Genomic DNA, 25,410 nt, shown 5'->3' with positions numbered 1-25,410 from the left:
TCTCTCTCACTTTCTCTGGAACCCCGTGCTCTCATGGGTTGAATACTCGCGCTCTAATCAACTTCTTTTTCTCTCTTTTCCCCTGCCGATCCATCGACTGACTGAACGTTAAAAGAATGGGATCACTTTTGGACAGGCAAACGTGTAGTATTGCCAAAGGCTTTTATGGCGATGTGATCGGTGACTGCAGGCAGGCAGCGGGGCGGGCGAGTCGCCGGTGGCCGCGTGGGGCTAGGCCCGCCGTGTCGCCCGCCGCCCCGACATGGGCGTCCAGGTTCTCGCCGAAGGTTTGACGAGGTTGCCCCGGCTGGCTGACTGGCCATTGCTCACCTCCCAGATTGACGGTGACGGACAGATGGATGGCTTGCCTCTACGTCCGTCCGTTTGGACCAGGTCTTGCTTGGTCCTGAGGGATAGATGGATGGCTTCCGTGCACGCACTGTGGCGAGGGCTGCATCTCCTTGCGCTTTGATGGAATAGAGGGGAAAGAATCGCCTGTGCAGTGGCGGAGCGAACGCCCGGCTAGCCTGGGCACTTGCCCGGGCTCACTAGCTACATGCAAGCTAGCGATGGCCATGTCACAACGGGAAAATTTGTCATTGCACCATGGTTTACCTGGGCAGAAGTGGCCGAATGGGCTTCCGTTTGCTCAGTTCATGAAACGAGAAGGCCTACTAGTGTAGTAGTAGCTGAACTAATACAATAGATTAATGGGCTAATTGCAGTTTACTTGCGTTAACCTAAGATATGTGGTTTGGCTCATCGGCTGTTTCTTTGTTTACTTGGGAAAATGCTAGACCTACAAGAGCTTTTTACTCTCTCTAAAAAAAGTAAGCTTTTTACTCCCTTGTTCCAAAACAATTGTCCTGCTTTCAGCTCAAATTTGAACTAAAAGCATGACGATTATTTTGGAACTAAAAGCATGACACTTATTTCAGCTCAAACTTTCTTCCACACTAACCAAATGCCTCCTCTGAATTTCAGGGTGGGCCGGCCACCTCATTAATGTCCAATTAAATGCTGTCAAATCACTCCCTAACTCCCTCCACCTCGTAATTACATGTGGGTGTAGCAAAACTCGTTTACTTGAGATGAGACACAATCGGTCGATCGCTCCACCCCTCCGTGACCCCGCCTGTTTGGCTATTCTAGTTCGAGACGGCGTGATCCTTGATCGATATGAGAAATGGAGACGGATCAGCCGCGAAGGCTAGCATGGGTGCGTGCCTAGCAGCTGGTGGAGCCATAGCGGATCCGTCCGATACTCCAAGGAACGACTTGCATTATAGCCGGCTTATCCCTTCCTTCATAATTATATGAGATTGCTAACTGATTTTAAGATTGTGAGACTTGTTAGGGCTTATTTTAAGGCCCGGGCGTGGGTAATTGGTCATTGGTGACGACCCTTTGTGATTGTAGTAAAGATTTGTTCTAAACAGTTGATGTTAACTTCTAAATTTAATTCATATAATCCGAAGATGAGGAGGTTTTGGGTTAATATACCAAGCACTCCAAATAAGAATAGAGTGTAATTGGAAACAGAAGTAGAGGCACAGCCACCACCTAACGTTGCCGATTAATTTAATCCGGATGAGATTGAGCATCTTCCAAGAAAGACCAAAAAATGTGAGTATTCTCATGATATCCACATATAATATATTAACAGAATTTCTGGTTCTAAAATTTGGTGTCATTTTATATGTTGTACTCCAAACACCGAACTTTCTTTCACCTAAGGCTCAAACTTGTTCAGGCTCCAGAAAAGTTCTGGCTCCGCATATGCGCCTGTGCATGCTACACCGATGAAGGATTATTCTGATCAGGGCCAGGGCAGCAGGGGCGACGGCCCGGGGCCCAGCCAAACTAGGGGGCCCCAACCAGCCAAACTATATCATATAGGCCTTGATGAAATGAAAAGGAAAACAGAAAAAGCATGTACGCTGAGAGGCCCATCATCCAACTTCCAACAGAAGCCCAACTGCCAAGAGGCCTAAAGAAGGGCGAGCGACTCTGGTCCTCGTCAGTCTGCACGCCGCTTCGTTTTCTCGCCTGTTCTGATCGCCTCGCACAGATCGGGCGACTGCGACAGCGGCCGCCGCCGGATGCTAGCAGCAGACAAAGGTAAGTCTATTAGACGAATTTCTCGTTTCTTTGTCCTCAATTTTAATCCGGTGATTAATCTATATTCTTCCTTTTACAACAGTAAGTATAGTGGCGTTGGAGTTCGTCAGTTCGATCGTGTGTTGCCGACTTGGTCCTCGAATCCTAGTTTCCTTGATGATTGGATTTGGATAGCTAAAGAACACAGATTCTCACTAATTTGAACAGCAACCTTCAGGTGCCTTTGTTCCTTTTCGTGCAAACATGTTGCCCAAAAAAATATTTATGTGGATCCAAGAAAGAAGAAAGAGGAAACGAACAAATGAGTTCATTGGATTGCAGAAAGGGGCTATGAAGAAATTTGTTGCGAGGACTGAAACTACTGATCATCTTGAGGAATTAGATGTCCGTGGTGTTGTAGAACAACTACCTGATGGGAATGAGACCACAATGGGGGAAAATAATGCCCATGAGACTCCTACAAATTTGAGTGACCTTGAGAATCCTGTAATTGTAGATGAACAGGGACCTTCTCCTTCTGATATCTATGATCCTAGAAACTGGGGCACTCTTGACAATAAATCAAGAGATATTCTAATTGAAAAAGGGCCTACAAGGGAATATAATCTTATGTTTCGAGCGGATAATATTGGCAGACATTTTTCGTATGTTTACTACTCAAGAAAGCTTAGTAAGAAATACTGAATGGATTGGCAATATGTTGTATTGAGAAGGATGTGTTGGATAACTATGTCACAAGAAATACGGAATGGATTGGCAATATGTTGTGTTGAGAAGGATGTGGACAATATTGATCTTCACACTGTCATTAATGGTTTTGAATCAAAAAATGCACGAAGAAGCCGTTTCTCATGATTATTCGAGGCTTGAAGGTTCGTTAGCATATCATTTCTTTTTTGTTATGCGTTGTAACTTCTATGACATTTGATTAGACCTGAAGTAAGACATTGTTGTCATCACTGTTCATTTCAGTTTTCCAAGATCTTTTCCTCCAATGTCGTTATTGGGCCCATTCATTTGAGTTCGTCCCAGGGCCTCCGAAACTCCAAGACCGGCGCAGATTCTGATCCCCTGCCGATGCTATATATAGGACTAGGTTTTACCGCTTGTACTCTGGGAAGTCCAGTCGTGCTATTGACCGCCGGAGTGGCGGCGGGGTCGCGAGGGCCATGCATGGGGCATGGGTGCAACGGGACGTGTGCAGCACGACGAGGGGCGTCCCTCCCCGTACGCTGACCGACGAGCCACGTCGCGTCGAGGGCTCCATCTGGCACGGCCGCACGGGCCTCGTCAATCTCCTTCGTCCTCGTCGCCCGCAAACACCCGCGTTTGGTGGATCTCGGACGCCACGCGTACGCTCTAGCGTCCGGACGGCCGGCCGGGTTTGACCCACCAGGACGCTCTTGTTGGAAAAATGAAACCAGTTGGCTCGGTAAGAGCAACTCCACTGAGGCGAACCATTTCGTCCGTCCGTGTCTGTTTGAATCGGCGTGGACAAAAATGACGGTTCAATACGCCGATCCAAATTAAAATCGTGTCCGTCCGAGGTCCGCGCTGATTCATTTTTGCCTTAAAATTGTGTCTAGAATGCGTCGGCGCGGATACGCCGTGCGTCTCCTTGCCGTCCGCCGCGGATACGCCGTGCGTCTCCTCGCCGTCCGCCGCGTCCCCACCTGGCGGCTGTCCAACCGCTACGGTCAACATAATTTACGACGACCGCCCACCTTGGGTCCACGCGACAGCGACAGCGGTCGTCCTTTTTTAAGCGGGGCGTGCGGCGGGGCCGTCCTCATCCACTACCACGCGCCCCTCGTCCCCATCTGGCCACCCCTGCCCCCACGCCGGCGACAACCCTAGCCACCGCCAGCATGGGTTTCTTCTCCGGCGTCGGCCGCAGCCGCAAGGGCAAGCCCCCGCCCGCCATTCCCCCTCCCTCCCCGCCCTCCCTGCGCCGGCGCGCGCTCCCCGGCAGAGACAGCGCATCAGTGTGCCGGTGCACCAGGCCGAGTGGCACTGACACCACCGCGTGCCTCTGCCGTGCCCGAACGTGACGCTGCCGCACGACTGGCATTTGGATCCGGAGAGGATCCCAGTGCCGGCGGCGCCGCGGACGGCCAGGCCCATGCGAAGGAGGTGCGGCGCCTGCGGGCGTTGCTGAGCGAGGAGCAGCGTGCCGACCCGCGCTTCGCCGTCGACTCGCTCAACTGGGCTCGATGGTTCGCCATCGAGCACGAGGAGGCGAGGCGACGCGACGTCCGTGGCGTCGACCATAGCCTGCCGCCGCTCGCGCTCGTCGTCCGCGATGAGGATCAGGAGGCCGAGGCCGCCTACCAAGCGGCCATCAAGGAGAGCGAGGAGGAGGAGCGGTGGAGGGAGGCGGACGAGGCGGCTTTCGAGACTGCCATGGCGGAGGCCATGGCCCTCTCCGCGGCGGGCGACTGCGCCGTGCCACCAGTGGCCCCGCCGTCCCCGCCCAAAGCCGAGCCGGAGGAGCCGAACTACATCGAGCGCAACTCCTGGACCGGAGTAGTCCGCGAGTGGGTCAGCGCTCCGCCGATCTGGCTCGGGCCGACGGAGAAGTAGGAGGCGGCCTACCTCGACCACTGGCGCCGCGTTCGGCTTGCCGAGGACCGCCGGGAGGGCCAGTGCCTGCAGATGCTCGAGCGCGAGGCCGAAGAGGAGGCGCGCCAGGCCCAGGCAGCGGCGGCAAAGCCCGACATCACCGCCGTTTGGAACACGACGTTCCCCTGGGCCGGCCCTGCGCCGACGTTGATCGACCTCACTGGTCCCGACGCAGACGCCGCCGCCGCCGTGGACGCCTAGGGCAGCGCGTCGTCTAGTTTTTAGTATTTTAATTAATATAATGTGGACTTTCGCCGGCCTTCATGGCCGGCTTTTATGTTTAATTAAATGCATGTATTTATTTTCATAATGCTTGCAATATTTTTTTTGGCGCGCCGATGAAATGGGTCGGGCCAGCGTTGGGCGCTCACGCAGACCCAAACACAGCGCCGGACGTTTGTGTCCGTCGAACCGACTTAAACGGACAAAAATCAGACAAAAATGTCGTCCATTTGGGTCGGCCCGTTGGAGTTGCTCTAAAAAGCTTGATGTTTGTGCAGCGATCGGCAAAGCAGTCTGTGAAGCGCAGGCACCAGGTGAAACGCCTGGAAATATCTACCTACACCGTTGGATCAGGCGTCACCTGAACACGTGGTAGTAGATAAGGAACAACGAAACTGAAGAAGTGCGCCCTAGCTACTGAATTGACAACGACGCAGTCAAAGCAGAAAAGTATACATGCGCTGTGCGTAGTAGCAGTATATGTTGTCTCTCTTGTCTATACCTGCACACCGCCAGCTTGAATGTTTCCAGCAAAGGGTCCATCTCCATGATCCTTGCTTTGCCCACTTTGATCGCGCAGTCGCTAATGATCGAACATGGATATATCTCCAAGTCTCCACATAGATTTACGTACTCCGGCCCTCCGTTTCGAGAACGCCACACACCTAAATGGTGCCGCAAGTGGAAAGTGTACCCGTCGCGCCAACAGTTACGAACTAGCGATGTCTCCAAGTTGCTTCTAGCCGATGGCGAATCCAGAAGCTGACCGAGCTAGATAACGACCCGGTTACGTTAGGCGCGCGCGAGTTGACAGCACGGAACTAAGCCGTGTCACGCGGATCAGGCCGGATCGATTCCCCTACAAAGTTCTTACTGTTCAGGAGACATGCAACACCGTTCCTGGCGGATCGATCGATGAATGGACGCAATGATTAATTTGAGCGTTGGCTGAGCTGCCTCCTCCGAGCACCCCTGGTTCGCCAAAACCGCTCCGGCAGCAACAGTCCGCTTGAACAAATCAGCTCGACCCTAGGACTAAAGTAAGCTCCTAGCTGTCTTATCCTACGACCTGACTTCAAGGTGCAGAGTTGCTCCAAATAAACAAATTATTGAAGGTACGGGGCAGATCCATGCAGGTCCGGCTGCCGGTGCCAGCCCGCGTGTAACTTGAGATTGTGCCCATCTTTTCAGCACGCAGCAGCCACCCACCAAATCGTGCATGCGTGTCAAGCAAAGCCTAGCTAGCTAGGTACTCCTACTGCCATCTCTGCGCCAAAGTAAAATCGTGAGAAGCGACAGGAGCCAGCCGAGATCTCCTGCGTGCGTATGCATGCCTCCCGTAGTGGGAGTGGGGAGGCGTCATGTCTCGAATCATGGACGCAGGTTCGAGTTCACCGCCGAGTATAAAATTCGGGGGCTGAATGGATGCGGGGAGGCCACATCGCCGGAGCACTTAAACAAATGCGGCGGACGAAGACGTGACGGCCGCCCGAGGCGGCGGTTTGGCGGGGAAAATCTTGCGAGAATCCCCTGTCTCTCTCTCTCTCGATCTGCTGGCTCGTGATATGGGTGGGTGCGCATGCATGCGGTGGCGCGCGAGATCGGGGAGGTATTCCTGTTTCCTCGTCCTCCTGCATAGCCTCCAGCTGGTAACGATCCATGGAACAGAGGTTGGTTTTCTGGCTCTTGTGATTGTTTAATCACACGGACGATCAAGTAACGAGGTGTGTTCACGGATGACATTTCGTGGATTTTGATAATGCTGCAGCATCATGTATTCTCGTGTGCTGTTTGCCGTTTGGGGCTTCCTGGATTGCACCATGACTAGGAGCCTATTCGACAGCTCTCCAGCTCCGCTCCTGAAGCGGCCGGAGCGGAGCGGCCTGCGGTGTATTTTCTGAGGGTTGCGAAAGTGGTGCTCCCTCGGCTCCCGTATTCTACGGAGTTGAACGATTCCCGAACAAGGCCTAGATCTCACATTCCATTAGTTCTACAGGATTTCAAAAAACACACAAGTGCATTCCTCCTTTTTATTCCTTGTTTATAATTTTAGGGTAGTGGTTGCCCTATTAATTTCTTTGCCACATTTTACCCCGAACATGTCATGTTGTGGTTTATTCCTTTATCCATTTGTACAAGTCCATCTGTTGAGTGAGTAGGATGCCAACCCGGAAGTGTAATTTATCCAAGCGTCACACCCCCCCCCCCCTCCCCCACCCCACCCCCCGCCTTCCCATCTCACCGCAAGCAAACCATCTCGATAAGTTTAACCGCCCATCCGATTTGGTCAAGGAAAACGAGCTTGCTTGCTGGCTCCTTCTAGTTGTCTCACGGGGGTGGGCAGGAGAGTTACATAGTTGTTCCTCTTTGAGACATGGTAAGTCTAGACATTCTGGGTACATGCATGTGCAGTTGTTTGGTTGTCATGTATGTGTTGAGACATGCTCTATCAGGACTGTGTTTGGTAGCCTGTATCTGAGGTAGGCTGCATCAATAAAGCTTTTGGTGCTAATACAATTTCGAACAACATTTCTATATGTCAATAATAATTCAAGCAATAAAACTTCATCGTTTCAACATAATCTGGATGATGAAAGATTATTTCGGCTATATATAAATATGAAGAAACAATTACTATATTCATATCTCAGCATATTATAAACTGGATTCCAATAAAGCTGAGCGGCCTTGCTAGGGGTGGTCGAGCGAGCATAGCTAAGGGCCCTTTTTTGCATCGATTGAGCATAGCCCATAAGAGCCCATGCACTCTTCAAAACAACGAAAAATGGGTTCGATGAAGAACTTTTAGGCTCATGCACCCTCTGTGCAGGCTACCAAACACACCCATAGTGCGGCAATTTGGACATGGGCGGAGCTACATGCAGACCTGAGGGGGCCGCTGCCCCCCAGCCAAAGGAAAATTAATGAAGCAAATTTTTTTAGAGGATTAAATTCAGTAAAGTGCAGTCATTTGCCCCCCCCTCAAGTGTTGTATTTTGTATTCTGCCCCCCTGCCATCCTGCGCTAGCTCTGCCACTGAATTTGGAGGTAGTGCAGTGACATTGGGGTTCATCGTCGGCGATCGATAGATTCATCAGACTCATCCCGTGCCTCACGCCCCACCCTATGGAGCATAGCAACCAACCTGTCAACACGTCTTGTTCTGTCACGAAGGACGCTTCCCCTTCCATCGAAGCCAACTTGCTACCACTAGATTGTCGCCAAATCCCTAATCCTAGATAGTGTCAGAGCAAGAGAGTGAAGAGAGGAGCGGGGAATCAGTATTAACTTTGTGAGTTCAAGTGAGCGGATGAATGTGCATACGGGGCAAGTTAGCGGCGGTTAGGTCTTGCAAGTGGGAGAAAATGCAAGAATACAACACACTTTTGAGTTGGCGTCCGAGGTAAAATGCGGTGAAAAGGTGTAATAGGTCTTGCGAGTTGGCTGCCAAGATGGGCCCTTGCTGTAAGAATCGTGGGGAGATGGTAAGGTGTATAAACTTGACATGATGACACAAATTCAAGGTAAAGTGTGGCAACTCTTTTGAACGGGATAAACAATGTCCCAAATTCAAAACCATTTTTTCGATAAACAAAGCCACATCAAAACATAGGGTTGGAATTCACTCTTCTAAATACTATACGGGAAACAAATACCTAAATTTTGGGGAAACAAAGTTTAAAAAACTAGACGATGCCCTGCGCGTTGCTGCATAAATCTTGTTAAAACTATGTATGGATAAGTGGTAGAAGACTAAAATTAATTCAAAAAGCAATATAGAAGTGTCTTGCATGACTTAATTCCCTGGAAAAAAAATTCATGCATGAGGTGGTATGTTTGCATGAAGAGATTAATGGAAAAGTAACTTATGACTACATGCATGACGTGATGATGCGGCATTGTTGCATGCGGGTTGTAGCTATTTAAGAATAGGTGATAGGGATAGTATTATTTGGACTACACAAAGTGGATCGGAATGTGGTTCGAAGTTCGTATGAGATTATGTACGTAGAAATGGTTGAAATCCAATGACCTCAAATCTATATGATCCAAATGTTGTTTATAATGACTGATAAATACCAAATTTTATGCCCTTTCATAAGATAAATACCAAATCTTCTTTCCTTCTGTAAGATAAATACAAATATTCGTTCCTTTTGTAAAAATATTACAATGAATTAAAACTATGCAATTCGGTGAAAACAATGAATTTTTTTCAAGGACCACATAATATTGAAGCGATCATTGGTGTATTATGCATTATATTAAGCTAAAAAAATGTTCAACATTTTCAAAAAATGTTCATTGTGCATTTTAAAATAGTTCACCATATATCAAAAATATTGTTCAGTGTGTATTTTATATTTTTTCAGCGTATATCACAAAAATATTCACACATTGTTTTCCAAGAAATGTTGAAAATATTGAATTAAAAAACAGATCCGCCGGTGGACATAGTACTTTAATAGTACCGCTGCAATTGATCCATAGTCAGTCGCTAGCTCTAGTGGCTGGCAACACCACTAAAAAGTGTGAGATGATTGTCGAAAACAAATCAAGTGTGAGATCGCTGTGTTTGACTCCACTGCGTACACTTTTATTTTATCTTGACAATTTTACATTCATTCGACGCCTCGGAATGGCCGGCCCGTTCGCACAATGCTTCACTGAATGCTCGGCTATTAGACAGACGAGCGTCCAATAGGAACTCTTCTCTCGTCCGAAGCGAGACACAATGGGCCAGCCCATAAACATGCTGGCATAAGTAACCAGTTTTTGTTTTTTTTCCTTTCGTGAGAGGCACGGTTGTGCTTCCGCGAGAGTCACGACCGTGCCTCCTCGAAAACTGAAAAACAAGTTTTCTCTCTTTTTTTTTTCTTTTTGCGAGAGTCACGGTTTTGCTTCCTCGAGAGATACGGTTGTGATTTCGTGAGAGGCACGTGCGTGCCTCTTTCGAAAAGGGAAAAACCCATGCTTCCGGTTCGGTTTTTTCGTCCGTTTTTTATGAAAAAAGTTCGTCAAAACCTATCAACATAAGATCTAGTTTTGGAGATATCGACACGAGGAATCCAACGATGAAAGCGGTTCAAAATTTGGATGCACGGTTTTAGAGATAAAACGTTTTGAATAAACGGATCTACGAAAAAGGGAAAACTCCCAGGTCGCGACAAGTGGCGTGCTGCATGTGTGCCACTTGTCGCAACTAGGGGAGTTGGAGTGGTCTTTACAACGAGTACTCCTCAACTAGTGATTTCGATTTGATTCTCCACACGCGCACATTTTTTGCGTTTGAAAAAAAAGGAAAAAGGTGGATATGGGCCGGCCCAGCATGGAGTTGGTGTGAGCGCCCGTTTGAAGCGCCAAATAGAAATCCCCGAAAAAGGAGTACGGTCTGTTGTTTTTTTAGGCAAAGGAGTATAGTCTGTTGTAAAAACCCTATTTGAGGCACTCTGCGTCAAACAGTCGCGGATCGCACAGGCTGAGCGACTAGCGAACGATTTGGGCCAGCCCAAGCGTACGTACAGATTTCTGGTTCTGGTTTTGGGAACCTTCTAGAGGATTCCCAACTTGATTTTCTTGTTTTGGGAACCTTCTAGAAGTTCCTGAATCGGATTTTATTTCCTTTTTGTTTTAATTTTTCGGTTACAAATATGCTGGAATTTAAAAATGTTCATATTTCTTAAAATTTATTCATGTTACCAGGTTTCGTTTCTGTTTTCAAATTTTCTTCAGAAATTCCAAAACATATTAGTACTGCAAAATTTGTTCACTTCTTTCAAAAAAGATTACAGTTTATGAAAATGTTTGCATTTTTTTTCACAAATTAAAAAAATGTTTGCAGGTTTCAGAAAATGTTTCTGTTTTCAAATGTGTTCGTAAATTAAAAATTGTTTGGGGATTCACAAACTGTTTGGGAAATTATATAAAAATTATTTGCGTCTTGCAGTTCATTTTTAGTAAAATGTTCGCACTTTTGAAAAAAGTTCCCGTTTTCAAAATTATTTTACAAATAAAAATCACGTTTTCATAATTTTTCCGCAAATTGAAAAAATGTTAGGGAGAATTTCATAAAAAATGTGTTTTGAAAAAATATTCATAATTTTGGAAAATGTTAGTGTTTTTCTAGTTTTCTTCCTGTTTTTTTTTAAATTCCATTTTGAAAGGTTGTTTGTAGTTTTGAAAAATGTTCTCGTTTTCTATTTGTTCCTCTTTTTACAAATAATGTTTGAGATTCCCCAAAAATGTGCGAATCTTTAAAAGCTTGTGAGCAAATTTTGAAAACGTTTGTTTTCGTAAATATATTTACTATTGTGAAAAAGGAAATCACGTTCTAAATTTTTTAAAAAGTTTATTTTCTTTCACCACGTAAAGTTCATGTAAAATGTGCTGGCATTTTAGACAAAGAAGTCTTTCAACACAGTGGATAGCGATGTTGGTTCACTCACTAGAAATCGTATGCTCGATCCCACATACGTACATTTTTGGGAAGTTTTTGCGAGCTGTTCTTTCTATTTTATGGTTGCGTTCGCTTCTTTAGCACTAGTCTTCTCCCGCACTGGCTAGCTGCATGATCGTGTTTGCCGCTGGTCGCGGGTTCAATTCCCACCTGGGGCGTGGCCTGCCGCACGCTTGTGCTGGGCCCATCTTTGTCGCCCCTTCAACGAATCCGAAGGTGGACTCGCTGAAGGCGAGACATATGGGCGCCCAGAGGCCTCTAGCGAAGAGGTGGACACCCACCGTTCAAATCGGATAGCCGATATAGAGAGCCCCTATTCCATGTCTTCACTGTCGAAAAGGTTAGATGACGCTCACGCATGCCCTAGCGAATCACGTCCCAGCAACACGAGTTTGCTCGCCTACCCTCGGCTCTGTCCAGCTGCTCTGCTGCTCGCTTTGCTTGCTCCAACTGGTCTGCCACTGTCTTCGCTCGCTTGGCCGCCTGCTGGTGTTTTTGTTTTTTATGTTGTAGGTCTGGTAGAAAAAAAGCCAAACGGTTTTAAAATACTTTTGAAAAAATGGTGAAATTGAAAAAGGTTTACGGATTTTAACAAAGTTCATCCATTTGAGGAAAAGTTCATGATTTTGTAAAAATATAGCGAATTTGAAAAAGTTCATAAAAATGGAGAAAAGTTCACAAAATTGAAAAATTTCAACGATTTTGAAAAAATTTCACAAACTTGAAAAAAGTTCATCGGTTTGAAGAAAAAACATTGATTTCAAAAAGAAGTTCATCAACTTTGAGTTACTTTTCACAATTTTTTTAAAATTTCCTTCAAATTCGAAAAAAGGTTCAAAAGAATTTGAATTTTTTTCATCAATTTTGAAAAGAAAGTTCAAGGATGTTGAAGTAAAAGTTCACATGTAAGAAAATTAAAAATTAAAAAAAAGAAGAGAAAAAGAAAACCAAACAGAAAATAGTTGCGGTTTTTCTACGTTGTATTTTTAGAAAAAAAGGAAAGTAGCTCGTCAGGTTTGGTGACCCACTTGGTTAGTGCGTTGGATACTAAATGAATGCGCGATAACATCTTGGGAAAAAGTACATCAGCGTAATGCAGTACTATTTGAGTGTTTGTTGACCATGGCCATGTGGTTGCAGGTGCAAGCCTACCAATGGCGCGTTCGGCACGAAAGGTCGTTTCAGCTTGGATCGCTCAGCACTTGGACACATTTCGGCATAACACCAAGTTATCGTGTCTTTACCGAAGAGTTGCTAGACAAAAATCAGACCGACAAGCATGTTACGATCCGAGCACCTGAGAACTGTGATGAGCAAAAAGGATCGCTGCGGCCAGCAGAAAGCAACCATGGTCATAGGACAAGAAGATTCAGGTTATCAAGGAACAACAAGATGCAGGTTCCCTTATTCATTCATAACTTAGACCAAACTGCTCGAACGCAGCGACAGATGTTCTCACAAAATATGGCGGGTGATAGGCGCCGGCGGACCGACCCAAATTTGGGCCGGTCCGCTCACAGCCATACGATTTGGATGATGCTAACCGTACGATGCACTTAGTCTTGATTAAAAACAGGCCGGCACAAAAAAGATTCCCTTGCATCTCGTCGCTCCTTTCATCTGGCCAGCTGCACAAGCTCTCTGTTTGCTGTCCTCACCTACCGCCTTGTCGCCGGTCATCTCCCTCACCGGTGCCGGCTGTCGCCCTCGCCGGCGCCGGCCCTCGCCCTCGCCGGTCTTCCTGGTCGTTGGTTGCAGCATCAAATGGTGGGAGAAGTAAAAAACACGGTGGAAGCAAAAACCTGCCGGTTCCAGTAAAACAAAAACACGCTGGAAGCAAAAAATGGGACACTTGTTCTAGCAAAAAACATAAAATGTGTGGAAGCAAAGAAACATGAGATGACGTTCCAGCAAAAATAAAATATGGTGGAAGCAAAATGAGACGCGGTTCCAGCAAAGCCAAGACGATGGTAGCAAAAATTGGGTTGGTTCCAGCAAAATCTGAAGACGGTAGTAGCAAACATTTGCGATGCTTGCAGCAAAAAACAAACTAGTTCTGGCATTACACGTCGCGGATGTACCACCTCCATCAAGTCGTGGTCACCGTCGCCGGAATGGCCTCCCGCTGGTTGGAGCTTCGTCATGGGTGTTTGTAACAAATCATAGCAAGGTTGCAGCTCAACATCGTTGGAGTGTTGTCGAAAGCACGAGCAAACGCTGGTTCCAGCACCAGAGATTGCCGGTTTCAGCATCTCTGCATGCGGTTCCAGCAAATGCGACGGCCGGATGCAACACCGCTGGTGAGCAAAAAAAGCACACCGGTTCCAGCAAGTCGTCGGTCCTAGCTCGCGACCGCGCGGGAGGGAGGGGGGGGGGTGAGGCGAGGATAGGGACAGCCATAGCCTCCCAAGTTGCAAGCAACCATGGCCACAATGACGGAAAAAATTGACGCCGATGGGGCTTGCAGCACCCCAGTGCGTCGCTCCCCACCGAAGCTCGCGGTAGCACGTCGGCGACCGGCCGCTCTCGCATAAAAATCTCAGTAGGGCTTGTGAGGTGAGGGGTTGGGTGAGATGTTGAATGCGGTGTGGTTGGGGGAAGAACACTAGTAGAAAAAGGGTCAAATGTGAAGTACATTAGTGCCGGTTTGAATTTGAGCCGGCACTAATATGACCATTAGTGCCGGTTCCAACGGCTAGGAATATTTCTGGTACAAGTGAATGTTTCTTTTTTAAGCTAGTGTTGGTGGTGATTAGATAGCGGTAATGACTATATGATGATTAAGTAGTGGTAATGAGACAGACTATTATATGATGATTTTTAGCTAGCTATGAAAACTGTTGTTGGTGATGATATATATGATGCAAGAGTTCTTATATTAATATGATGATGATGATGATGAGTTATTATATCATTTATCAAAAAAACCGCAGATTAGTTTCAACTGGATGGATTCTAGCTAAGTGATCAAGTATATGCCATATCCATATTACCTCGATCACTTAATTAGGTGATCAAGTATATATAATATGGATATGGCATATACTTGATGACTTAGCTAGGATCCACATGCATCCAGTCAAACTAATCCGCGGATACTTTCACCTAATGATTTAACAACTCATTATAATGTAAAACAATCACTAAATTAAATTGAAAACACAAAATTAAAGTAAAAATAAAAAATAAAACCAAAACACACCCAAACATTTAGTACCGGTTGGTGTTACCAACTGGTACTAATGTCCTACGCGCCCTCGGAGCTGACTCGTGCCACGTGGTTGCCCTTTAGCACCGGTTCGTACTGAACCGGTACTAAAGGGAGGGGGGGCTTTAGTGCCCACACTTTAGTGCCGGTTACCGAACCGACACTAAAGGGCCTTACGAACCGGTGCTATTGCCCGGTTCTGCACTAGTGGAAAAGAGGATTGGATCTGATGGTAGGTGGAAGAAAATTGTGAGGGAGATAAGGATGGAGGGGTGGGGCAGCTTGTGGGCCACAGGCTCACGTGACAAGCGACGCTAGCGACAGGTCCACACAGTCGTGCGACCGGCGGAGTATTCGTCCGGTCGACCGGGTATAAACATTACCCTTTCAGAAACGGCATGATAGACTTCACATATCCAAAGAGACCATCAGGTGCAAATCTAACTTGTCCTTTGACCATGGAGCAGGCGTCCCACGACGAGCCTGCACGCCTATAGGCCACGTTCCATGTTGGCTTCATCACGAAGGAGGCGCAGACGCACTTCAACGCCGTCATGATGGAAGAGTAGCCGGTGCCACCGTTCTCGAGATACTAGCAGGCGTAGGAGGGCCAAAGCTACAACCTATGACTCCTTGATGAGCACCGACTCAAAAAGAGGGACAAATCACCGATGAGCAGGAGAATGACGATCTTGTTGCAGGCATAGTCGCGGAAGATCCCAGTTTCTTGGATGAGCAGCGGGCGCTGTACCGGTCTATGAGCAACACCTGTGACATCCACCGCGAGCGATGACGGTTATGTGTCCTGCAGGCGGAGACTGTTGCCCTACTCGTGGAGATTGACGCGAAGATTGATGGAGAGGAGGCATATGCGATCGCGGACATGGCCAGGTCCACGTCGGCCGTGTCCATTTACAATAGCTTTATTCAAATTCCATTTGAAATGTGTTGGGACGTTTGATTGATTGGGTTGAATGGCCGACTCACATATCATTAACGGATATTATGTCTGCTTTAGGAGTTCATGTTGAAGATGCAATTGCCTAGATAATAAAAAAATGTAGAAATATGTGTACTGATCATATGGCTAATTAGAAATTTCCCATGGCCAGCCAGGCCATGGGCAGAAAATCCTCACCCTTAAGCTCTCCTTCGCATTTCTCGTTGTTTCCATAACCCACACTCTCATGGTGGTTTAGTACCGCAGAAAAACAAGCAAACTACCACGCGAACCAAGATCATACCGATGGGATAGATCATGGGATTATGTTTTACCACTAGACGCATAGTCACAACAGATCATCATGGTTGCATCGAACGGTTCAGCAGAGCACCGCAGATGCTCCGCCCCAAGGTATCCGCGTGTAGGGAGGAACATCGGGAAGCATACTGCTAGACCCGGAAGCACGACTTGGACATGGACGTGGAGGAGGCTAGGTCGCAAAGCCGGTCGAACCCTTTCCCGGGTCTCACCTCTTCACTTATATAGACGTCCGAGATGGGCTCAACACTTGAGGCCTACTAGGACTCCACACCAAGTGTCCACTCGGTCACTCAGATCCAATTCGAATGGTGTCGGTTCTATATCCAGCATATCTCGTAGTAGGGGTCCTAAGCTAGGCGTCTTGGAGTGATGGTAACATGGACACGGGGTTTTACCCAAGTTCGGGCCCTCTTGATGGAGGTAAACCCTACGTCCTGCTTTTGATTGTATTCATATGGGGTGTAGTACACAGTACATGTATCTACCACGAGATTGTTGTAATGAATATTAGATGTTCTATTGACTAGCCTGGCCTCGGTTTATATAACACACCAGAGGCCTAGAGTTTAGGAGAGTCTTCGTCTTGGGTGCCAAGTCTTGTGGGATCTCCCTTGTATGCGGCATGGGCTGCCCGAAGTAGCCCATGAGTAAATCTCCATGGAGGTCCTTGGCCCGATCCAGCTGGTCGGGAGACAACGTGGTGAGTACCCCCTAGTCCAGGACACCGTCAGTACCCCCCTGAACCGGTCTTCAAATTGGGGACGCTCCTTGATTCTTCCGAACTGTTCTTCATCTTCGGTCGTCGGTCTTGAAAATTGGTTCAATAAATCTTCTCATCTTCGATCTTGAGGATTGCCGAAGTGAATTGGAAGAGTTTACACGTCGAGTATCCGAGGAGCCCTTTAAGTTCCCAATCTTTATCAATGCCGTGTTATTTTTATGCCACACCTCGGGTTTGAAATTGTTCCCGTGCGGCGGTGCCCTCTTGCATCCGAGATCTAACGCTGGACTGCATTCGAGGTATCTTTTGCAGCCGAGCACCAACGCTGGACCGCTTCCGAGCTCCAACACCGGAATGTATCCAAGCTCCAACGCCGGTATGTATCCGAAGAGTCTTTTTACAGCCAAGCTCCAGCGCCGGACTGTATCCGAGGTGTCATAGATTATCTCGGTCTTGAAAAAGTTAAAAGGCCGGAGATGCCCTCTATGGATTTAATTCTGATTTGTGCAATTTATTCTCTGCCGAGATGTATAGCCAATTGCCCTCAAGGTGTGTGTCGGCCAAAAATCCGAGATGCACATTAGAGGAGATAGTGATCGGTGGACGGGACCTTGAGAGAGGGTTTTGAGAAGTCGCCGTAATATATTAGCTTGATGCCGGATAAGTCCCAGATAGTACCTATTGTTGTCCGAAGACGCGTTTGCCCATAGTTCGGTCAAGCCGAACACTAAGCACTTTGAATTTTCTGCATTGAATAGGCAATGCAGTTACCCCCGAGACACTGGTCAGGTGACAACACCAGATCAGGGGGATCGATGTGCCCCTTTAATATTAGTAAATGATAAGCCCAAAAGCCTAGTAGCTCCCAAGCCTTAATGTGGGCACGGGTGGCCGAATTAAGGATCGATGTCCGGAGTAAAATCAGAAATTATGTGTAATGATTCTACGTATCTAAGTACTCTACATCATTAATTCTCGGATCCGCATTGTACAAAACTTTGATGACCGACCATCGGCTTCAACCTCCTCGGCCAGTAGCCGGGGAGTGTTTGTCCTAATTTATAAAGCCTTTATAAGGGCAAAGATCTACAACAAACAAGGCAATCCGGCCATATGGTTTTATAAACAGAGGTACACAAAGAGATATGTTATGTTACTTTTTAACGGAAGAAACATCGTCCGAACAAAATAGTCCTGCTATCGATTCCTTTCTTTGGGTTGTCATGCTGATCATGATCATAAAACCTCACCTCCGATCAATGTGGGAGGAAAATATTGAGGATTTAGTGTGGGGAAAGTTCCCGAACTCTACGGTCTTAATGAACCAAAATTTTCACTTCCGTCGTTGCCAACCAATTATATCCTTTAAGATCACTAGCTTTCGGCTTCACCCAGTCTAAGGTACTAACTCAGATGACTCGGTAGTAACAATCACAGAGGTGCTCCCTTTACCGCCTAGCCGAAAAATAGGGAACGTAGGGGTAAGCACAGGAGCCAGGAAACCCAGCTTGGCCAAAATCTTAAGTCAAATTGATGCATATTTATGGCTTTATAACGGTGATTACGGAAGGAAGCCCTCGTATATTAAATACAAACACCGATGATATATTTTGACTCTGTTGCGACCGTTTATCAGTTGAAAGTGGCCCATCATCGGCTTCCACCCTCTTGTAGATGCTACGCAGGGTGTTTCCGCAATAACAAAACAACCCTTAGCCGACGTCTCGGTGCCCGAAGGCGGTTGTGTTAGCGGAAAACGAGGCAATCAGATATGCGGGCTTTATAACTTTCACTTAGTCAAAGGAGCTTTAAATTGGGGAATCTAGCTACGAGCTCCCGGTTAGTGTTCGGCACCGACCGAAGTCTAGCCATTAACACTTCGGCCAATGTTATGAAAAGCCCATCGTTTAACACGGGGTAATCGGTATCGATCTATAGTTTGACACCGTCATCGGATCGCTGACCAGTTTACGCCCATTGTGACAGTCAGTTTTCAGCTTTCTCCACTGAGGTGCTGAACCATTCGAGCTGGAAGCACAACCGCAGTGGTTCTCCCTTTGCACACCTAGCCTAACAAAGCGGAACGTAGGAGGCAAGCACAGGAGCCGGGCAACGCAACTATTGATCGAAGACACAATTCGAAACCGATGCATATATAGCAATACTCGAGAATGTTTTTGCTGAATCTCTAAAGGTGTCCGGCGTTGCACTACAAGACTTATGCTGGAAACACACAAATAGTTTAAAAGTGCCATAGGCTTGGAAAACCAAAAAACTTGAGTAAAAACTTTACGCCCGAACTAAATCGAGTCATTTGGTGCCAATCCAAAAATTGGTCTTACTTTTGTGCTTCTGTCGTGCATTAATATGACACATCCGATCTCAAGACTTCAAGCAGGTCAGCCTACGGCTGCAACCTCCTACCCCGAAGGCGGAATAATGCTCGTTAGGCCAATTTAGCAAACTAAACTCGAGCGGCATTAGAGAGAAAATAGGCTATCCGACTGTTGACCACACACTCGAGTCGAGAAAGGAGTGGTTGAAAAATACTTTGCAACGACTAGGAAGAAAACAATTATTATAGAACGACTCATACAAATTTTAGAGCCCCTAGTTAACATGGGAAAGGAAGTGTTTTTAACAAACAATGTGTGTTGACAACCTAAGTTTTTAACACAAATATAATGTTTGGTCGAACCGAACAAGCGTTAAAAAAACTGAGCATGGATGCGACTTAGCTGGTTAATGTGCTCGACGTCGATGCGCGGCCTGAGCTTACGGCGAGATGAGGTCCCAGCCCCCAAGCCGGTCCCGAGGTGGCGGAGCGAAGATCTCGGCACTCCGAAGTGGCGACATAGCACGGCCAACGTGGCAAGGTGGAACCCCCAGTCCGACCGAGGCGACATAGCAGGCCGGCAGTATGACGCTGAAGTCCGTGGCGTGGGTTAATAAAGTGATGACGAAGCCCCCGGTCCAGCCGAGGTGACGTGGTAAGTCGGTACGACGAGGTGAAAGCACTGCCCAACCCGAATCATTTTACCTGTGCACAGAAAATAGTGCAAGCCGGAGATAATAGTAATAATAATATATTTAAAAAAATCATAGCATAATTAATAATTTATGCAAAGTAAGTAATAAAAGAAATATGACCCGTGTGCCGAACACTCGATGAGGTAGATCTCTCTCAGCGATGCCGAAGTCCCCGAGGCAACCGAACATGTCGGTATGGCAATTCGACCAACAAGGTGGCCACATGAGCCGATTTATGCTGATTGGGATGACGACGTCGGCTGGTCGAAGTGACCGCGTGATGCAGTCGAAGTCGATTACCTACACATGTAAAATAGTGCAGTCCAAAAAATAATAATATAAATATATAAAAAATTCTTGCATAATTAATATACGCAAAATATTTTTTTAAAGAGATGTGGCCTGGCGTCGAAGCCAATGTCGATGCGGGGCGTCGGCGTGGCAGAGCCTGAATTCGCAGGGCGGTCCTAGTTCCCAATGTGGCGTTCGCCGAATTGCGGACGGGAAACTGACTGAACCATCACCCAACCATCGTTAATGCGCCCAGCATTTGACAGTCCTGTGTACAGAGGATGGAACAAACCAGAGTAATATTCTTCGGGGAAAATAAGCCCGTGCAAGCAAAAAAATTAGTAGGAATAATAGCACCTGGTTTATTTGTTGTAGCAATCCAAAGAGACACACGCGGACGTTCATGGATTTGCATCTAGTAATAGTACTAGTGCCAGCGCTAGCTTGATGTTGTGTGCGCGTGCTCGGCCTGGACGTGGCGAAGCGAAGCCCCTGGACCAGCTAACATGACGAAGCTGGTCAGCTGGTGACGCCGAAGTCTCTGGAGTAGGTTAATGAAGAGATGGCGAAGCTCCCGGTCCAGTCGAGGTCACGGAGCTGGTCGGTAAGGTGACATTGCAGCCGCCATGCCAGCCGAGGTGTTGAAGCGGTTCAGCGTGGCAGACATCGATTTGAACAAGCTATGACTAGGCCATGCCAACGCTGGTCATAACTTGTGACGTGGTCAATGCCAGATTGATGAAGTGACCGAGCGGCGATGTTGGCGTGCCTGACCCGTGCAATCCGTGGGGTGATGGTGTTGGTGATGATTTAGCCTTCGCGATGCCGAACTCTTGTTTGGCTTGCCGAGGTGATGATCCGATAAGGTTAGGCTCGGCACGATGAAGCGACGATCTGTCTGGCGCAGGTCGGCAGACGTGGAGCAAGGGCTGGTTTGACACCGGCCTGACGGTGAAGATTACCTCCGAAAAGGAGCAAAATTTGTGATCATGTGTTCGGAAACAGAACACAATACCCTAGAAAGAGATTTTTCCAAAAAAGTTGTCCAATATCCCGTTCATGAAAAAAGATGAACCATGTCAGATTCGTATTCGCGCAGAAAATAGATTCAAAAAGTGATGCACCAATCGGAAGGTTCCTGGAGTTTGAACAGTCAGATCGAGATGAGATTTTGAGAGGTAGTAGATAAGGAAATTCCGTAGAAGATAAACGGTTGAATCTTCCAAATAACATCCAAGCTAGGCTCTGGAGACCATGCCCTAAACTCGTCTAGATTCCCGTCCAGACTCGACAGGCCTCTGGTATATCATAGATCGTCGGAGGTTCCTCCGTCGGAAGGCGACGGAATTTTACAGGGTTGTTTTATACTCAATTCCGCACAATTACACCAAAGGGTTCATCAAATCGACTCCCAAGGAGATGGTGTCAGCGAAAACAAGTCTGTTGTACAGAAAAACTATGCGATCGCATGAGGGCAATGTTGACGATGAGCCCCAGGCTCCATGGACGACTTTTCCATGGTCTTGGTTGAGATTTGAGTTGATCATGATTAAAGTATCTGTCTGATCTTGATGATCTGACGTGGAGCATGGTCCTTGGTCTAACCGAGGTGACCAGTCGAGCCGGCGACAAAGATGCCGACATCGACCATGAAGCTTGGCTCCGATGCATAGATAGCGCCGGAGACGATCCGAATTCCCATCTCAGCGTGGCGGCTGCCAACAGGCTCTCAGTGAAAGCACCAATGTTAGTTCTATATCTAGCATATCTCGTAGTAGGGGTCCTAAGCTAGGCGTCTTGGAGTGATGGTTACATGGACACTGGGTTTTACCCAGGTTCGGGCCCTCTTGATGGAGGTAAAACCCTACGTCCTTCTTTTGATTGTATTCATATGGGGTGTAGTACAGAGTACATGTATCTACCACGAGATTGTTCCAATGAATATTAGATGTTCTATTGACTAGCCTGGCCTCGATTTATATAACACACCAGAGGCCTATAGGGTTTAGGAGAGTCTACGTCTTAGGCGCCAAGTCTTGTGGGATCTCCCTTGTATGCGACATGGGCTGCCCGAAGTAGCCCATGGGTAAATCGCCATGGGGGTCCTCGGCCCGATCCAGCTGGTCGGGAGACGACGTGGTGAGTACCCCCTAGTCCAGGACACCGTCAAATGGGATCCTTCCCGCGAGACGCTGTAGACTCGCATACACATGGACACGACTCGAGTCGATAGCTCGTAGTGGATCCTATTAGAACATGCCAAATCCCATGTGTGCGTAAATTCATTTGACGAGCATCGACAATGTGTCATATGGAAGCATTCGTTTTGCCTCATGATACATGTTGTCGAGCTCAAGCCGAGTATTTGTCACCCTTGTGGAAGCTCGACTTCTCTTCTCGAAATTGTGATACATACTCCCGAATTGGATTAATAGTTAACCCAAGTCGCATGACCATGCTTTTCGAATCTGATCATTTTAGAGGGCCCAGAGAATATCGAAATCCCATCTCAGTCAGCCATGTCTCGCAACATTTTTCACAACTCACCTGAAAGCTAACTTTATAACTACCCAGTTACGGAGTAGCGTTTGATAGACCCTAAGTGAGTCGATCCTCATACTGAGAACATGCGAGCACCTCAAGTCTAGGATATGGCATATACATTATACTTGAGACTAGTAGATAAAAATATCTCACTGCGTCTTAATGTGGGTCTGTCCACTCGTTGGTCACCACCATCACCGGTCCATACTATCGGGTTAGCATATCTATGCCCATGACTTGTGAAACATAGTCATCAATCGAATCATATACAAGCTTTTAAATATAGGCCGATACGACCGATATATAGGCCGATATATCACTTTTTGGGGCTCCACCGATATAAACATAACATATCATTTTGCAAATATCATTTTCCAACATATCATCCGATATGGACCAAAATATCGACCGATATGGCCGATATCTAGCCCGATATGTCCAGCGATATAGAACGATACGTAGATGACACCAATTCTTTATTAAATTGCAGTGAAATAAGATTGTGCATTTACAACTGCATTATATATTATCAAAGTTATTCACAATGTATCATACGAAAATGTATATATATATATATCATATTGTTTTTAATCATAGAGCAAGGATTTTGTGAATCTTTCCTTAATAGTTTCTTAAACAACAAATTAATAAACTAGGAATCTAAAAGTGTTATGTTAAAGCATTGACATCATCCGATATTACTAAAAATAAATGTTTTGAACAAGAATAATGAAAAAAAATTAGACATGTGTTCACTGATATATCTACATATCGTCCGATATATCTCCCGATATCTGACATCCGATATGTCAAAGCCAAACCGGTACGGACCCGATATCCGATATTTTGAAGCTTGATCATATACTAGTCAAAGAATATGTGTCCACATAACCTTATCAACCAGGGACCATTAAAGGAATCACTATACAATATATAATCTCACAAACAAGTAACATACTTATTGATGTATATCAGTAATGATGTTCAAGGACAACATAAATAATTTATAACATTAAAGAAATATCATCATTACATGATTGCCTCAAGGGCATATATACAACAGGGGATGTGATTCACACATCATACCACATAAATCCCTAGGCTAGCAACCGATTTTGGTGGTAGTTGACTGGGAAAATGACCAAGTGAAGGGGATGCTGTGCAGACGAGCCGAGGAGGGTGATCGTCGATGGAGACGAGGTCAGCGTGGTGGTGGGCATGCTGTGCTATGGAAGAGGATGTGGTGGTGGGAATAGCTCTGGATGGGGCCCATCAGCCTCTTCTACCCCGCAAGCCGCTCATCACCTAGATCCCCCTTTTCACCTCCGGCGCTTGCCATTTCCTCGGGACTAGCCACCACCACTCGCCTCCATCCGAGAGATGCAACCCAAAACCATTCCTAAAGAGGAGGGATGAGAGGTTGTGGCCAGTGCCAGCGACATATAGTTGGTGCACACCCGAGCTCAGAGGGAGAATGACTGAATGAGGGTAACCGACAAGGGACTGTGGAAAATCTGGAAAGGGGATGCGAAGCCCTCTAATTTTGCACACACATTAAATGGGGACACCGTCTATCTCACCAAGTCCAAGGATATGATGGACGGCGTGGACGTAGTTGCGCGGGCTCACTTGGGAGCAAACATTTGCGTTTAGCGTGTCGCCTTGTTGTCTTCATACCAAGATTAGTGCATGTCATCCGATGGCCCACAAAACATCATACAGGAACAATCATGGAGAACGTCGGTGTTAGGGCATCTCCAATGGCAACCCGCAAAAATCCCCCCGCATCCGCCCGTAGAAAGGGGGACCAGCCCGCAGATAAGGATGCGAGGCAGCCATCCAACCGTAGCCGTATACATTTTCACAACAACTCGAAACAACCGGACGAAATCCATGCAAACACGGTCGGATTTCATATAAACATGACGGATTTCATATAAAAATGCTAGATTTTCATATTAACATGATGCATGTTTTTGGGATGTTTGGTTACCTGGGTCACATCCAAATCTTGGCCCGCATGAAACTTAAAGCAGTCCTCAGCCAGGCCCGTTAGGAACGGGCGAATTGGCCGTTTCCGATGAGCCAGGCGTGACCGATGCAGGGGAGTGGAAGGCCAACCCGTGCAGCTATGGGCAGGGAGATGGCGGGAGCGACGTCACATCTCCGAAAAAGCGGTAGGACGAATTCGAGTCACCGCCCGCCGATTCGGTCACCCTATATATCCAGGGTGGCCGCCGTGGCAAAACTCCCGCCACCATTTCCCTCTGGTGCGGATCCACTTTGACGACGAGGTAAGCGACGCAACTACTACGGCGACCGGTTGACAGCGACGGCAGATCGACTCCTCCTCTCCGACGTACCGGGCACCTCCTCCGTGACTCTTCTGATGGCGTCTCTAAGTTCAACCACAACCTCCTCTCTACTATTTGTTGCTAGATCCATCGATGTGGTAGGGTTAGATCTTCCGATCTATTTGACTGTGATGTTGTAGTAGCTACTTGTGATGGATTTGGAGCATGCTAGGGATTGTTTTCATGTGGGCAAGTGTTGGTATCTAGTGGTTATGGAAGGATTGGTAGTATGCTTAGATGTGTGGTATGCTATTGTGCAAGTGTTGAACAACATGTGTCCATGATTAGTGCCCTGTTATGCTATGTTGAACTATGGTATGCTTTAATGGATTTGGCAGTGTTGTGTTCAACTAGATCATCCATGTGTGTATGTGTTACCGCTAGTTTGATCTGTCCATGTTGTACTACTAGTTCCTACTGTCCATGTGTAGTGTGTTGTGCTGTTGATGACGTTTACGTTTGTACGACATGACCACGCAAGAGTTTAGTCAAGCCCTCGTGCTGTCCAAGAGCCAGTTCCCACCGTCGTACGTCGACGACTCCCAACCTCCTATGGACCCGATGCCTCCTGATTCA

This window comes from Triticum urartu, chromosome 7A (assembly GCF_056163025.1).
Source record: "Triticum urartu cultivar PI428250 chromosome 7A, HENAU_Tu73, whole genome shotgun sequence".
Lineage (NCBI taxonomy): Eukaryota > Viridiplantae > Streptophyta > Magnoliopsida > Poales > Poaceae > Triticum > Triticum urartu.
This window is presented reverse-complemented; position numbering follows the sequence as displayed.